The sequence below is a fragment of the Tamandua tetradactyla genome, chromosome 3 (assembly GCF_023851605.1).
Source record: "Tamandua tetradactyla isolate mTamTet1 chromosome 3, mTamTet1.pri, whole genome shotgun sequence".
NCBI classification, from domain to species: domain Eukaryota; kingdom Metazoa; phylum Chordata; class Mammalia; order Pilosa; family Myrmecophagidae; genus Tamandua; species Tamandua tetradactyla.
The window spans coordinates 41,233,146-41,248,508 of NC_135329.1; the positions used below are offsets into that span (position 1 = coordinate 41,233,146).

Sequence of the window (15,363 nt, forward strand, 5' to 3'; positions counted from 1 at the left end):
AAAATGAATGAATACTTTTGATGAAGTGGCAAGGAAGGTTTCATTGGAGATATGGTTGCATGAGTTGAAATTTGAAGTCTTTTTATAGACTTTTCTATTTTTAATACAAAAATATTATAAGCCTTTTTAATATTTTTATATTATATAGAGTCAGATAGACAATAAGTTAAGTCTTTCTTCTTCACCTTGTTTATGAAACCCTAATCTCTGCTGAGCTAACTAATGGAAACTAATCTTTAGGTATCCTTGGGTCCTTCAATATCTTCTGCTTTGCTCAGAAGTATATATATATATATATAAGCATACCCACATTTATAAATGTATACACATAAAATATTTCCATATTTATGTAAACAGATACGTATATACATATATCATCATCATCCCTCTTTTCTCTTTCTAGTATACTGCAGCAAAGCCATGGGAGTCCAGAGTTTGCTCATGGAACCATAAGTTAGTGTGTGGTGAATAGAGAATATGGATTTATGTGCAGCTAAATGGGCTTGGGAGACAAGTTGGGGGTGAGATTACGACAGACTTTGAATACCACTCTAAGAAATAGTTGGCTTAATTCTTTAGAAAACTAATAACCTTGAAAAAATGTGAAGAAGAAAATGATAAGACTCAAGTATTTGGGGACCAGATTCTCTGTGCTTTCGAGAATCCCAGGAAGGTGAAAGCAAAGAAGCTGCCTCCTGTTCTTTATCTGGCCCCACCAACCAGAAGTGGTCCAGCTGAATCTGTGTTTTCTCTTGAAACCAAGAGGGCCTTGAGATTCTGCAATAATTTCCAATTAACAGCATAGACTGTTTAGTTAAGTACTTGCTGAAATAACACATAAGCCACAAGTATAAAAGGAGTGTAGCGAAGCAAAAAGGTTAATGTTGAACCTGGCAAGAACTACTTTAGCAGGGGATAGACAGTGTTCCCATCAGGGACTCTGGGACCAGGCATCTCCTCTGACAGTTATCTGCTTTCACTTTGTGTGACCACCTTCTTTTTAACAAGATATTGTGCTATAGTTAAATGAAGTAGGCTGTATTCACATATGCAGTAAGGGATGGTTCTCTTTCCCACATTTCATTAGCCTATGAAAAACACTACAAAGTCTAATTAAGAGACCTAATTCATACATAATTCATTTAGACAAACCTACCATTCTCTCACAAACTTAGATTATAGAACTCTCCGAAATTTATTTTTAAAAGATGAACTAATCTGTCAATCAACATTGACATAAAAATTCACAAGAAATATTTATAATATTTACCTATCTTCATTTATTTAATTTTTAAAAAATTAAGTACATTCTAACAGAGCACAAAAGTGCTAACCACTTTATTTCCCCCTACATCTCTTTTTTGTTTGCTTTTAGCTTTTTATCTTGAAATAATTTCAAATGCACACAACAGTTGCAAAACTAATACAAACCCCATACAGAGAACTCCAGCACACTCATCCTGCCCCCTAGACACCCAGATCCACCCACTTTTAACATTTTGCCAACTTTGCCATATCATTCTATCCATTCATCATCTATCTATCATGTTTCTCCTTATCTGTCATCCATCTTCTGAAGATTTGAGAATAGATTAATGCACATCATAATACCTGAACACATAATACTTCCAAGTACATTTCCTAATAACAAGGAAATTCATTTATGCAATCACCTTAAGAGCAGTTCTCAAATTCATTAAATAAAACACTGACATAAATCTTATATTCTATGTTCCAATTTTTATGTTCCAATAATGTCCTTTTGATCCTTTCATCCTCTATTCTTAGATCCCATTCAGTACCATATACTACATTTAATTGTTATTATCTCTTTTCCTTTTCTTTTAATTGTGGAAGCACAAATACAACAACAATCTTTCCATTATAACTCCTCCGAAGCAGACCATTCAGTGGGATTAATCAGATTCACAAGGTTATGCTACCCTCACCATCATCCAATACTAGAATTTTCCCTTCACGCCCAACAGAAACTTTACACTCATTTTCCATCAACTCCTCATTCTCCCTGCCCCCTATTCCTGATGACCTGTACTCTACATTCTATCTTACGTGTTTGCATATTCTTGGATATTTCCTTTGTGGTTACCATGAGGCTTAAATTTAACATCCAAAATCTACAACAATCTTGTTTGCTTTGACACCAACTTAACTTCATGAGCATACGCAAATTACATTCCTATACACCCGTTCCCCCGCTTTTATGTAGTTCTTGTTACAAATTACATAGTTATACATTTTAAGTCCAAAATCATTGCTTTATCATTACATTTTACACATCTGCCTTTTAGAGCCTATAGGAGGTAAAAAGTAGAGTTATAAACCATAATACAAAAATGCAATAATACTGGCATTTCCATGTCAGTATTTTCACCAGAGATCTTTCTTTATTCCTGTGGGTTCAGTCAATTGTCCAGTCTCTTTACTTTGAATCTTTAGAATTCCTTTTCATTTGTTCTGGGGCCAGTCTAGTGGTGATGAGCTCCCTCAGCTTTTGTTTATTTGAGAATGTCTTCGTCCCTCCCTCATATTCGAAAGAGTTTTGCCCCATATAGAACTCTTGCTTTGCAAGTTTTTGTTTTCAGTACTTTATGTATTCCCAATGCCTTGTGCCTCCACGGCCATGGCTTATGAAGAGAAATCAGCATTTGATTTTACTGAGGTGCCCTTGAACATAAGATTTTGCTTGTCTCATGTGGCTTCCAGAATTCTCTATCTTTGACATTTGACAGTTTGATTATAATATGCCTCACTTTGGATCTATTTGGTCATATCTTGTTTAGCATTTGTTGAGCATCTTGAATGTACATATTTTTGTCTTCTGTTAACTTTGAGAAGGTTTCAGTCGTTATTTCCTTGAATATTTTCTCGGTTCCTTTCTCTTTCTGTTCTCCTTCTGGGATTCCTATAATGTACATATTGACATACTTGATGGTATCCCACAGGTTCCTCAATCTCTGTTCACTTTTCTTCATTCTTTCTTCTTTCTGCTCTTCAGACTGGGTGATTTCAATTCTCTTATCTCCAAGTTCACTGATTCTTTTTCCTATCTGCTCCAATCTTCTGTTAAGCCTCTCTAGGGCATTTTTTTGTTCATTTGTTTGTTACTGTGGCCTTCAGCTCTGTTTGATTCCTTTTCATAATTTCCATCTCTATTGATATTCTTTGTTTGTTCATCTATCATTCTCCTGATTTCCTTTAGTTCTTCAACTATATTTTCTCCTTAAGCTTTTGAGTATATTCAGGACCATTAAAAAAAAAAATCTTTGTCTGGAATGTCCCAGGTCTAACCCTCCTTATTGATGATTTTTCCTAATGTTTTAATTTCCTCCTTTGCTTGGACCATCACTTTCTGTTTCTTTGCACGTTCTGTAATCTTTTTTGTTGAAACCTAGATATTAGTGTTTTAGTGTGCTACTGCCAGAATTTAGATTCTGAGGCATCTGCTTCCTAAGCTTGGTTCCAGCTAGTGCTATAACAAAACGTTTCTTAAGTCCTACTAGCTCACAACAACAACAAAAAAAGAAAATAACTTTCAAGTCTTTGTAGATTGACCCATATGAGTGCTCTCTTTCAGAACTTTGTCCATACATTGAGTTTGGAGAATAGTTTCAGGTCAAGGCATAGGGCCTTCCTGATCCTATTCTTTTCTGTGCATGCCACTTGTCTTGGACATGCATATGTGCCCTAGGAATTCTCTAGTGTACCTGGTACAAAAAGTGCCCTTTTCCCTAAGAATCATTTTTTCTTGGTCCTGGACACTACGGTGCATGTCCTATAGCAGTAATCCCCTGCAGGAGGTAGTCATTTGACTGCTCTTTCACAGGGTTCTGTGGGAGAGTTCTGTGAGCTGCCTTCAAAGCATATTCTGGAACAATGAGTCCCTCAGGCCACCACCAGACAGACTGCTCCCAGTATGTGCATGAGGGTTACCATGCTCCTTCTGGAACTGGAAGCAGCCATCTACACTGGAAGGAAGGGAGAGCTCTATGGTGAGCTGGTGAGGGGTAAGGGAGGGGCCAGCCACAGCTCCATGAGATCCTACTGCTTTTAGTGCCTTTTTCTTGATTCAGTGCTAACTCCATTACTGCAGTCTTATAGCTGTTCTCTGGAGCTTTGAGAACCATATTTCTGGCAGTTCTTGCTGATTGAGCAAACCTTCTGTGGAGGGGTAGGGGTGGGAGATGGGTTCCTGAAGCTTCTCACTCTACCATCTTGACCTGATAAACACTTAAAAAAATCACTTCAAAATATTCTAGGACTTCCTGGAAGATGGCGGCTTAGTAAGACGCGCGGATCTTAGTTTCTTCTCCAGGACACCTACTAGGGGAGTAGAAACGATACAGAAAGCGCCCAAAGCCACAACAGAGATAAAAAAGACAGCGTACCCCATCCTGGAACGGCTGGCTGGCTGAGAGAAGCAGCTCGGGTGAGATCGCCGAGGCGCGCGGGCCTTACCGGGCGGGGTGGCAAGCGGCCGGAGTTACTCCCTTCCCCCTTCCCGGGCCGGCTGGGAGAATTGGAGAGGTGGTCCCCTGAAACCAAGGCGACTGGCGCCCACACCACGCGCAGCCCCTGGACCAACTGAGAGAATTGTATCGGAAACCCCCAGGCCGCGGAGAACGGTGACCCCGTGACTCCCGGGGAACGTGCACTCTCTCGGGCGGGCCGCTGCCGCTGGCGCCCTCCCGCCACGCTTGTTGCCCAGGGCCGACTAGGAAATTCGGACGGGCTCTTTCCCTGGCTGCGGCGACCAGCAACCCTCCCTGCGTTCGGACACCCTCCCTGCGTTCGGACCCCGGGCCGGCTCAAGCCACTTTGGCTAGCGAACCCCCAGGACAGCGAGAGTTTTCCAAAGTTTAAGGTCCCACAGCACCTTTTACTGGTGGGACCCGCAGACAAACGTGTGCCACGAGCGCCACCTACTGGGCAGGATAAGAAAAACAGAACCCAGAGATTTCACAGAAAAATATTACAACCTTGCTGGGTCCAACACCAAGAGAAATCTGAATAAATGCCCAGACGCCAGCAGCAGAAGATAACTGTCCACGCTCAAAAGATTGAGAATATGGCTCAGTCAAAGGAACAAACCAATAGCTCAAATGAGACACAAGAGCTGAGACAACTAATGCTGAATATACGAACAGAAATGGAAAACCTCTTCAAAAATGAAATCGATAAATTGAGGGAGGACATGAAGAGGACATGGGCTGAACATAAAGAAGAAATAGAAAAACTGAAAAAACAAATCGCAGAACTTATGGAAGTGAAGGATAAAGTAGCAAACATAGAAAAAATAATGGATAGCTACAATGATAGATTTAAAGAGACAGAAGATAGAATTAGTGAATTGGAGGATGGAACATCTGAATTCCAAAAAGAAACAGAAACTATAGGGAAAAGAATGGAAAAATTTGAACAGGGTATCAGGGAACTCAAGGACAATATGAACCGCACAAATATACGTGTTGTGGGTGTCCCAGAAGGAGAAGAGAAGGGAAAAGGAGGAGAAAAACTGATGGAAGAAATTATCACTGAAAATTTCCCAACTCTTATGAAAGACCTAAAATTACAGATCCAAGAAGTGCAGCGCACCCCAAAGAGATTAGACCCAAATAGGCGTTCTCCAAGACACTTACTAGTTAGAATGTCAGAGGTCAAAGAGAAAGAGAAGATCTTGAAAGCAGCAAGAGAAAAACAATCCATTACATACAAGGGAAACCCAATAAGACTTTGTGTAGATTTCTCAGCAGAAACCATAGAAGCTAGAAGACAGTGGGATGATATATTTAAAATACTAAAAGAGAAAAACTGCCAACCAAGACTCCTATATCCAGCAAAATTATCCTTCAAAAATGAGGGAGAAATTAAAACATTCTCAGACAAAAAGTCACTGAAAGAATTTGTGACCAAGAGACCAGCTCTGCAAGAAATACTAAAGGGAGCACTAGAGTCAGATACAAAAAGACAGAAGAGAGAGATATGGAAGAGAGTGTAGAAAGAAGGAAAATCAGATATGATATATATAATACAAAAGGCAAAATGTTAGAGGAAAATATTATCCAAACAGTAATAACACTAAATGTCAATGGACTGAATTCCCCAATCAAAAGACATAGATTGGCAGAATGGATTAAAAAACAGGATCCTTCGATATGCTGTCTACAGGAAACACATCTTAGACCCAAAGATAAACATAGGTTGAAAGTGAAAGGTTGGGAAAAGATATTTCATGCAAATAACAACCAGAAAAGAGCAGGAGTGGCTATACTAATATCCAACAAATTAGACTTCAAATGTAAAACAGTTAAAAGAGACAAAGAAGGACACTATATACTAATAAAAGGAACAATTAAACAAGAAGACATAACAATCATAAATATTTACGCACCGAATCAGAATGCCCCAAAATACGTGAGGAATATACTGCAAACACTGAAAAGGGAAATAGACTCATATACCATAATAGTTGGAGACTTCAACTCACCACTCTCATCAAGGGACAGAACATCTAGACAGAGGATCAACAAAGAAATAGAGAATCTGAATATTACTATAAATGAACTAGACTTAATAGACATTTATAGGACATTACATCCCACAACAGCAGGATACACCTTTTTCTCAAGTGCTCATGGATCATTCTCAAAGATAGACCATATGCTGGGTCACAAAGCAAGTCTCAACAAATTTAAAAAGATTGAAATCTTACACAACACTTTCTCGGACCATAAAGGAATGATGTTGGAAATCAATAATAGGCAGAGTGCCAGAAAATTCACAAATACGTGGAGGCTCAACAACACACTCCTAAACAACGACTGGGTCAAAGAAGAAATTGCTAGAGAAATTAGCAAATACCTCGAGGCGAATGAAAATGAAAACACAACATATCAAAACTTATGGGACGCAGCAAAGGCAGTGCTAAGAGGGAAATTTATTGCTCTAAATGCCTATATCAGAAAAGAAGAAAAGGCAAAAATGCAGGAATTAACTATCCATTTGGAAGAACTGGAGAAAGAACAGCAAGCTAACCCCAAAGCAAGCAAAAGGAAAGAAATAACAAAGATTAGAGCACAAATAAATGAAATTGAAAACATGAAAACAATAGAGAAAATCAATAAGGCCAGAAGTTGGTTCTATGAGAAAATCAATAAGATTGATGGGCCCTTAGCAAGATTGACAAAAAGAAGAAGAGAGAGGATGCAAATAAATAAGATCAGAAATGGAAGAGGAGACATAACCACTGACCTCACAGAAATAAAGGAGGTAATAACAGGATACTATGAACAACTTTACGCTAATAAATACAACAACTTAGAGGAAATGGACGGGTTCCTGGAAAGACATGAACAACCAACTTTGACTCAAGAAGACATAGATGACCTCAACAAACCAATCACAAGTAAAGAAATTGAATTAGTCATTCAAAAGCTTCCTAAAAAGAAAAGTCCAGGACCAGATGGCTTCACATGTGAATTCTACCAAACGTTCCAGAAAGAATTAGTACCAATTCTCTTCAAACTCTTCAAAAAAATCGAAGTGGAGGGAAAACTACCTAATTCATTCTATGAAGCCAACATCACCCTCATACCAAAACCAGGCAAAGATATTACAAAAAAAGAAAACTACAGACCAATCTCTCTAATGAATACAGATGCAAAAATCCTCAATAAAATTCTAGCAAATCGTATCCAACAACACATTAAAAGAATTATACATCATGACCAAGTAGGATTCATCCCAGGTATGCAAGGATGGTTCAACATAAGAAAATCAATTAATGTAATACACCATATCAACAAATCAAAGCAGAAAAATCACATGATCATCTCAATTGATGCAGAGAAGGCATTCGACAAGATTCAACATCCTTTCCTGTTGAAAACACTTCAAAAGATAGGAATACAAGGGAACTTCCTTAAAATGATAGAGGGAATATATGAAAAACCCACAGCTAATATCATCCTCAATGGGGAAAAATTGAAAACTTTCCCCCTAAGATCAGGAACAAGACAAGGATGTCCACTATCACCACTATTATTCAACATTGTGTTGGAGGTTCTAGCCAGAGCAATTAGACAAGAAAAAGAAATACAAGGCATCAAAATTGGAAAGGAAGAAGTAAAACTATCACTGTTTGCAGACGATATGATACTATACGTCGAAAACCCGGAAAAATCCACAACAAAACTACTAGAGCTAATAAATGAGTACAGCAAAGTAGCAGGTTACAAGATCAACATTCAAAAATCCGTAGCATTTCTATACACTAGTAATGAACAAGCTGAGGGGGAAATCAAGAAACGAATCCCATTTACAATTGCAACTAAAAGAATAAAATACCTAGGAATAAATTTAACTAAAGAGACAAAAAACCTATATAAAGAAAACTACAAAAAACTGCTAAAAGAAATCACAGAAGACCTAAATAGATGGAAGGGCATACCGTGTTCATGGATTGGAAGACTAAATATAGTTAAGATGTCAATCCTACCTAAATTGATTTACAGATTCAATGCAATACCAATCAAAATCCCAACAACTTATTTTTCAGAAATAGAAAAACCAATAAGCAAATTTATCTGGAAGGGCAGGGTGCCCCGAATTGCTAAAAACATCTTGAGGAAAAAAAATGAAGCTGGAGGTCTCGCGCTGCCTGACTTTAAGGCATATTATGAAGCCACAGTGGTCAAAACAGCATGGTATTGGCATAAAGATAGATATATCGACCAATGGAATCGAATAGAGTGCTCAGATATAGACCCTCTCATCTATGGACATTTGATCTTTGATAAGGCAGTCAAGCCAACTCACCTGGGACAGAGCAGTCTCTTCAATAAATGGTGCCTAGAGAACTGGATATCCATATGCAAAAGAATGAAAGAAGACCCATCTCTCACACCCTATACAAAAGTTAACTCAAAATGGATCAAAGATCTAAACATTAGGTCTAAGACCATAAAACAGTTAGAGGAAAATGTTGGGAGATATCTTATGGATCTTACAACTGGAGGCGGTTTTATGGACCTTAAACCTAAAGCAAGAGCACTGAAGAAGGAAATAAATAAATGGGAACTCCTCAAAATTAAACACTTTTGTGCATCAAAGAGCTTCATCAAGAAAGTAGAAAGACAGCCTTCACAATGGGAGACAATATTTGGAAATGATATATCAGATAAAGGTCTAGTATCCAGAATTTATAAAGAGATTGTTCATCTCAACAACAAAAAGACAGCCAACCCAATTACAAAATGGGAAAAAGACTTGAACAGACACCTCTCAGAAGAGGAAATACGGATGGCCAAGAGGCACATGAAGAGATGCTCAATGTCCCTGGCCATTAGAGAAATGCAAATCAAAACCACAATGAGATATCATCTCACACCCACCAGAATGGCCATTATCAACAAAACAGAAAATGACAAGTGCTGGAGAGGATGCGGAGAAAGAGGCACACTTATCCACTGTTGGTGGGAATGTCAAAGGGTGCAACCACTGTGGAAGGCAGTTTGGCGGTTCCTCAAAAAGCTGAATATAGAATTGCCATACGACCCAGCAATACCATTGCTAGGTATCTACTCAAAGGACTTAAGGGCAAAGACACAAACGGACATTTGCACACCAATGTTTATAGCAGCATTATTTACAATTGCAAAGAGATGGAAACAGCCAAAATCTCCATCAACAGAAGAGTGGCTAAACAAACTGTGGTATATACATACGATGGAATATTATGCAGCTTTAAGACAAGATAAACTTATGAACCATGTAATAACATGGATGGACCTAGAGAATATTATGCTGAGTGAATCCAGCCAAAAACTAAAGGACAAATATTGTATGGTCCCACTGATGTGAACGGACATTCGAGAATAAACTTGAAATATGTCATTGGTAACAGAGTTCAGCAGGAGTTAGAAACAGGGTAAGACAATGGGTAATTGAAGCTGAAGGGATACAGACTGTGCAACAGGACTAGATACAAAAACTCAAAAATGGACAGCACAATAATACCTAATTGTAAAGTAATCATGTTAAAACACTGAATGAAGCTGCATCTGAGCTATAGGTTTTTGTTTTGTTTTGTTTTGTTTTGTTTTGATTTTACTATTATTACTTTTATTTTTTTCTCTATATTAACATTCTATATCTTTTTCGGTTATGTTGCTAGTTCTTCTAAACCAATGCAAATGTACTAAGAAATGATAATCATGCATCTATGTGATGATGTTAAGAATTAATGATTGCAGGTGTAGAATGGTATGATCTCTAAATGTTGGGTTAATTTCTTTTTTTCCGTTAATTAAAAAAAAGAGAAGGGATAATTGGAGCTGAAGGGATACAGACTGTACAACGGGACTGGATATAAAAACTCAGAAATGGACAGCACAATACTACCCAATTGTAATGCAATTATGTTAAAACACTGAATGAAGCTGCATGTGAGGTATAGGTTTTTTGTTTTTGTTTTTTTTTGTTTTTTTCTCTTTCTATTATTGTTTTAATTCTTATTCTGTTGTCTTTTTATTTCTTTTTCTAAATCGATGCAAATGTACTAAGAAATGATGAATATGCAACTATGTGATGTTATTAAGAATTACTGATTGTACATGTAGATTGGAATGATTTCTAATTGTTTTGTTAATTCTCTTTTTAATTAATAAAAAAAAAAAAAGAAAAAAAAAAAAAAAAAAATATTCTAATGGTATAGAAAAGAATAAAGAACAATGAAGCAAACATACTTCAGATCACCATGCAGATTTAGTAAATGTAGATATTTCACCATATATACATCTTTTTTTTAAAGAAAAAAATTACAAATACACTTTAAACATCTTGCACCCTGCACAAATTTTTTCTCTTCTTCCTTCCCAGAGGTAATGAAGTCGGTGGTACTGATCTCATCTATTTCGTTAGCAATGACTAAATATGTATCAGCTAGAGGTCTTTCTTTGGCAGCAAATAGAAAGAACTGACTTAATTGGCTTAATCAAGAAATGATTTCTCTGAGGATGGTCCAGGATTAGGTATTAGTTCAGTACCTCAGTGACGTCAACAAGGACACCACTCATTCCCTTTTTGCTCAGCCTTGCTCAACTAGCCTGCCCACTGATGAGCGCCCTTTATAGCTGCAAGATATAGGTCTCCTGGGTGTTTGTAAGTGGGTAACAACCAGAGAAAGAAGTGAAAATCTTTCTCCTGCTTCTTTTTAGGAGTTAAGGAAAATGCTCCCAGAATACCCCCAACTAATTCCCCCTTCTTTCTTTTTAACAGAAATAAGTCAAAAGCCAACTTTAACTGAATCACTGGCAAGGAGAATGGAATTAACAGGATTGTCTCAGACTTATATACATTATCACTTGGATAGGGTCATTCTCCCCAAGGGATGGAGACATGAATGGAATGGGAATTCTTAATAAAAAAGAAGGGGAAACAGATGTCTGGGAGCAAACCAATAGTATATATTACAATCAGTGCCTTTACCCAGTGGAATATGGTTTTTATAAATAGCATCAAAATTTTATGACTCATACAAATCTAGCACATTGATTTTAAATACTTCCGAGAGATAATTGGTGAAAATGAAAAAGTTTATTTGTTCTTTCCTCCACGATGGACATTTAGGTTGCTTGTGATTTTTCCCGATTTCAAATAATGACAGGCACATCATTTCTTGTCTCAAATTGTTGGATTATGGAATATATACATATTCAGCTTTATTTTCATTTGTTGTTGTTGTTGTTGTTTCTTTTTTTTTTACAACGGGCAGGCATCAGGAATCGAACTCAGGTCTCTGGCATGGCAGGCATGAACTCTGTCTGCTGAGCCACCGTGGCCTGCCCAACTTTATTTATTTATTGTTGATAAATTTTTCTCTAAAGTGGTCATACCAATTTACATTCCTATCATCAGGGTTTGACTATCCAGATATTTATAAACATTTGCCAAAACTTTGCATGGTCAAACTTAGGTTTTGCCAATATAATGGGCTTGGAAGTAGAATGATGTCTTGTTTAATTTGCATTTCATTGATTCTTCATGTGGTTGAATTATATTTCCTATGCTTATGGGCCAATTGGGCTTTTTCTTGTCTAAATTACATATCCTTTGATATGTTTTTATTAAAAAGCTTGTCTCTTTCTTATTGATTTATGTCATGGATAAGCACACACAGAGAGGAGAGTAAACTTTCGTGTTATAAAAAAGTCCAGTCTGTGGCTTGTTTTTGAACTTTGATTTTTCTTCTACATCCCCAAATTTTTAAATCCTAGGCAGTTGAGCGTATAAATCTATTACTTTATGGTTTGAGCTATCTAGTTTAAGAAATCATTCCCCATTTTTTAAATCATTATCGGTATATAGGCATGTCTATATATGGTACACAAAAACATATCCATATGCATACAAGTATACAAATACATATTGTATACACATTTCCAGAATTTTCATTTGTGCATCTCCAATTTAGATTTTTAAACCATCTGAAATGTATAATTGTATATGATTAAGGTAGGATCTTATTTTATTATTTCGTTTGGAAAGCCTATTATCCTAGCACCAGTAGTTTCGTTTCTGTACAAATGTGTAATGCCATATTGGGTGTTAAATTTACTCTGATCTAAGCTCTCTTTTCTGTTCTGCTTGTGTGTTTGTTTACTTTACAACAATACCACAGTGCTTAATTGCTATAGCTTCATATAATCTTAGTATTGCATTATTTAAATTGTCATGACTCTGCCTGGCCTTTTACTGATATGTGCATTTTTGAGTCAGTCTGCCAACATTACCAAAATGTTCTGTTATGATTTTGATTGTAATTGCATTTAGTTTATATATTAATTTGAGGAAAACTTACATTCTTTATGATATGAAATTTCATTAATGAGAATAATATCTCTCAATATATTTTGATCTTCTTTTTGTTCTATAATATAGCTTAATTTATATAGATACATTATGCTCCCTATTGTATTATTCCTATGTTTCTTTTAGTTACTTTTAGTTATTGGATTGGGACATTTAAAAAGTATATAATATGGTTTGTGAATACACTGGTAGAAATATTTTGCAAATACAGATCTACATTCAAAATGTTACTTACAAATTTTTTCTAGTAATTTGAAGATTCTTTCGGACTTTTTATTATGTAGCCCATCAAATTATCTGCAAACAGTTTTTAAAAATTGTTTATGCCTTTCAATCCCTTATCTGTACTATTTCTTTTATTGCTTTACTGCATGACTGGGCTTCCCAACAGAATGCTGAATAGAAGCAGTAACAAAGAAAAGCCTTTATCCATTTTTTATTTTAAAGGAAATAATTAAAACTAATTATAAGTTATTATAAGCTGTGCTGATTTGAAAGGATTTATGTACCCTAGAAAAGCTATGTTTTAATCCTAATCAATCTTGTGGGAGGAACAGTTTCTCTTATTCCCTATTCAGTACTATAGGCTGGAAATTTGATTGGGTTATTTCCATGGAGATGTGATGCAATCAATTGCGGGTATTAAACTTGATTAGATGGAGACATATCTCCACCCATTCTACGGGGGACTTGATTAGTTTACTGGAATCCTATAAAAGAGAATGATGGGAGATTCTGAGAGAACAGAGAATGATTACAGAATGACAAGAGAGAAAGTCACAAGATTCTGAGAGAGACAGAGTCCACCAGTCAGTGACTTTTGGAGACGGAAGGGGAACACTCCTGGGGGAACTTCATGAAACAAGAGGCCTGGAGAGGTAGCTAGCAGATGCCATCTGAACTTCATCGGCCTTCTTGAACCAAGGTATCTTTTCCTGGATGCCTTAGATTGTACATTTCTATAGACTTGTTTTAATTGGGACATTTCCTCTGCCTTAGAACTGTAAACTGGCAACTTATTAAGTTCCCTTTTTAAAAGCCATTCTGTTTATGGTATATTGCATTCCAGCAGCTAGCAACTAGAACATTTTTCATATTTTTATGTGAAATTCTAGGTAATTTCCTCATGTCTATCTTCTTGTTTATTAATTCTCATTTTATCTCTGTCTAATCCACTTCATAAAACGTCCACTTAGTTTTCAATTTAAATGTTTTTTTTTCCCTAGGTATTCTATTTGTTTTTTAATCTGTCTTTTTTCTTAAACTATTCTTCTTTAGTTATGGTTCCTTTTCCTTTGTAAATACATCTAACAATTTTAAACATACCCCAATTGATAGATTTTTCTCTACATAATTCTGTTAATTCTAGTTCTTTGGTTACTCACTTTTCTGCTTGTTGTGCCTCCTGAGTCTCTTAAGTGACTTCATATGGCTTATACATTTTTATTGTGCCTTTATCTAAAGTGGGATTGTTTTTTATGGGTGGGGGAAAAGTCCCATGAGTCCTATGGTGTCAAAGATTCTGAATAGCTAATTTGTGATTTTGGCTCTTGCCTGAGTCCTAGGCTTTGGGCAGAAACATAACTGCTTCTGGAATGACTGTCAAATTAATTTTATAGGGTGGACCACGGTGGCTCAGCAGGTAAGAATGCTTGTCTGCCATGCCCGAGGACCCGGGTTCGATTCCCGGTGCCTGCCCATGTTAAAAAAAAAAAAATTAATTTTATAATGTGGTCCTTCTGTAGCACACAGATAGCAAAAATTTAGATTTCACATCCATGCAAAGTCTATCCCTGGAGTTTGTATTTATTTTTAATAATTTTATAATTTACTCATGGCCCTGGACAAATGATGAGCTTCCTTTGGGTCAGAGTTAGGTTCTTCTAGTTTGGTTTATTTTTTGTCCTTCACAAATGGAGAAGCTTGTTGTTACTCTGGGTTTTATTCAGGGAATTTAATTCCAGTAGCTTCACCAATGAAAACCAAATCTCATGAGGCACTGAGCCCCATCTCCCACTTGCTTGAGCACCTGAACTCTAACCCCATTGCTTGGCCCCGTTCTGGGTTTTATTTCTCATAGGCTATTGCAGACTCAGTTTGTGTTTATTGTCTGCTTTAAATTTTTTTCCTAATTTTGGGGATCGAGGGTATTTTTCTTTCTTTCTTTAATTCAAGCTTGGCTATGCATTAAGAACACACACACACACACACACACACACACACACACACACACACACACACACACACACACATACATACACATACATATTCCCAACAATTTTATGCATTTGTAGTGCTGTTGGGATTGGGTTACTGAATCAAGTCAGTCTTCTATGCTTTCTGATATCCTGTATACCCAAATTTTATGAAGATCAGTATTCTCTCTCTTACCCTTGGAAATATTTATGACTTGAATGAAAACACTAGCTATTTCATTGTCCAGAAAGACAGAAATGGCTTTAACTGAGTACTGTT

General features: G+C 36.7%; 1 protein-coding gene and 1 long non-coding RNA gene across 2 annotated transcripts in view; one reads left to right on the forward strand and one right to left on the reverse strand.

Annotated features, from left to right (window-relative positions):
* DLGAP2 (DLG associated protein 2) overlaps positions 1 to 15,363 on the reverse strand; it is a 1,049,558-nt gene that overhangs the window by 469,117 nt on the left and 565,078 nt on the right. The window lies entirely within an intron of this gene.
* The window catches only part of LOC143677254 (uncharacterized), a 54,908-nt gene continuing 53,235 nt past the window's right edge, over positions 13,691 to 15,363 (forward strand). The window contains exon 1 of the long non-coding RNA XR_013172480.1: positions 13,691 to 13,813. This is a non-coding gene — a long non-coding RNA (uncharacterized LOC143677254). The remainder of the gene's footprint in view (positions 13,814 to 15,363) is intronic.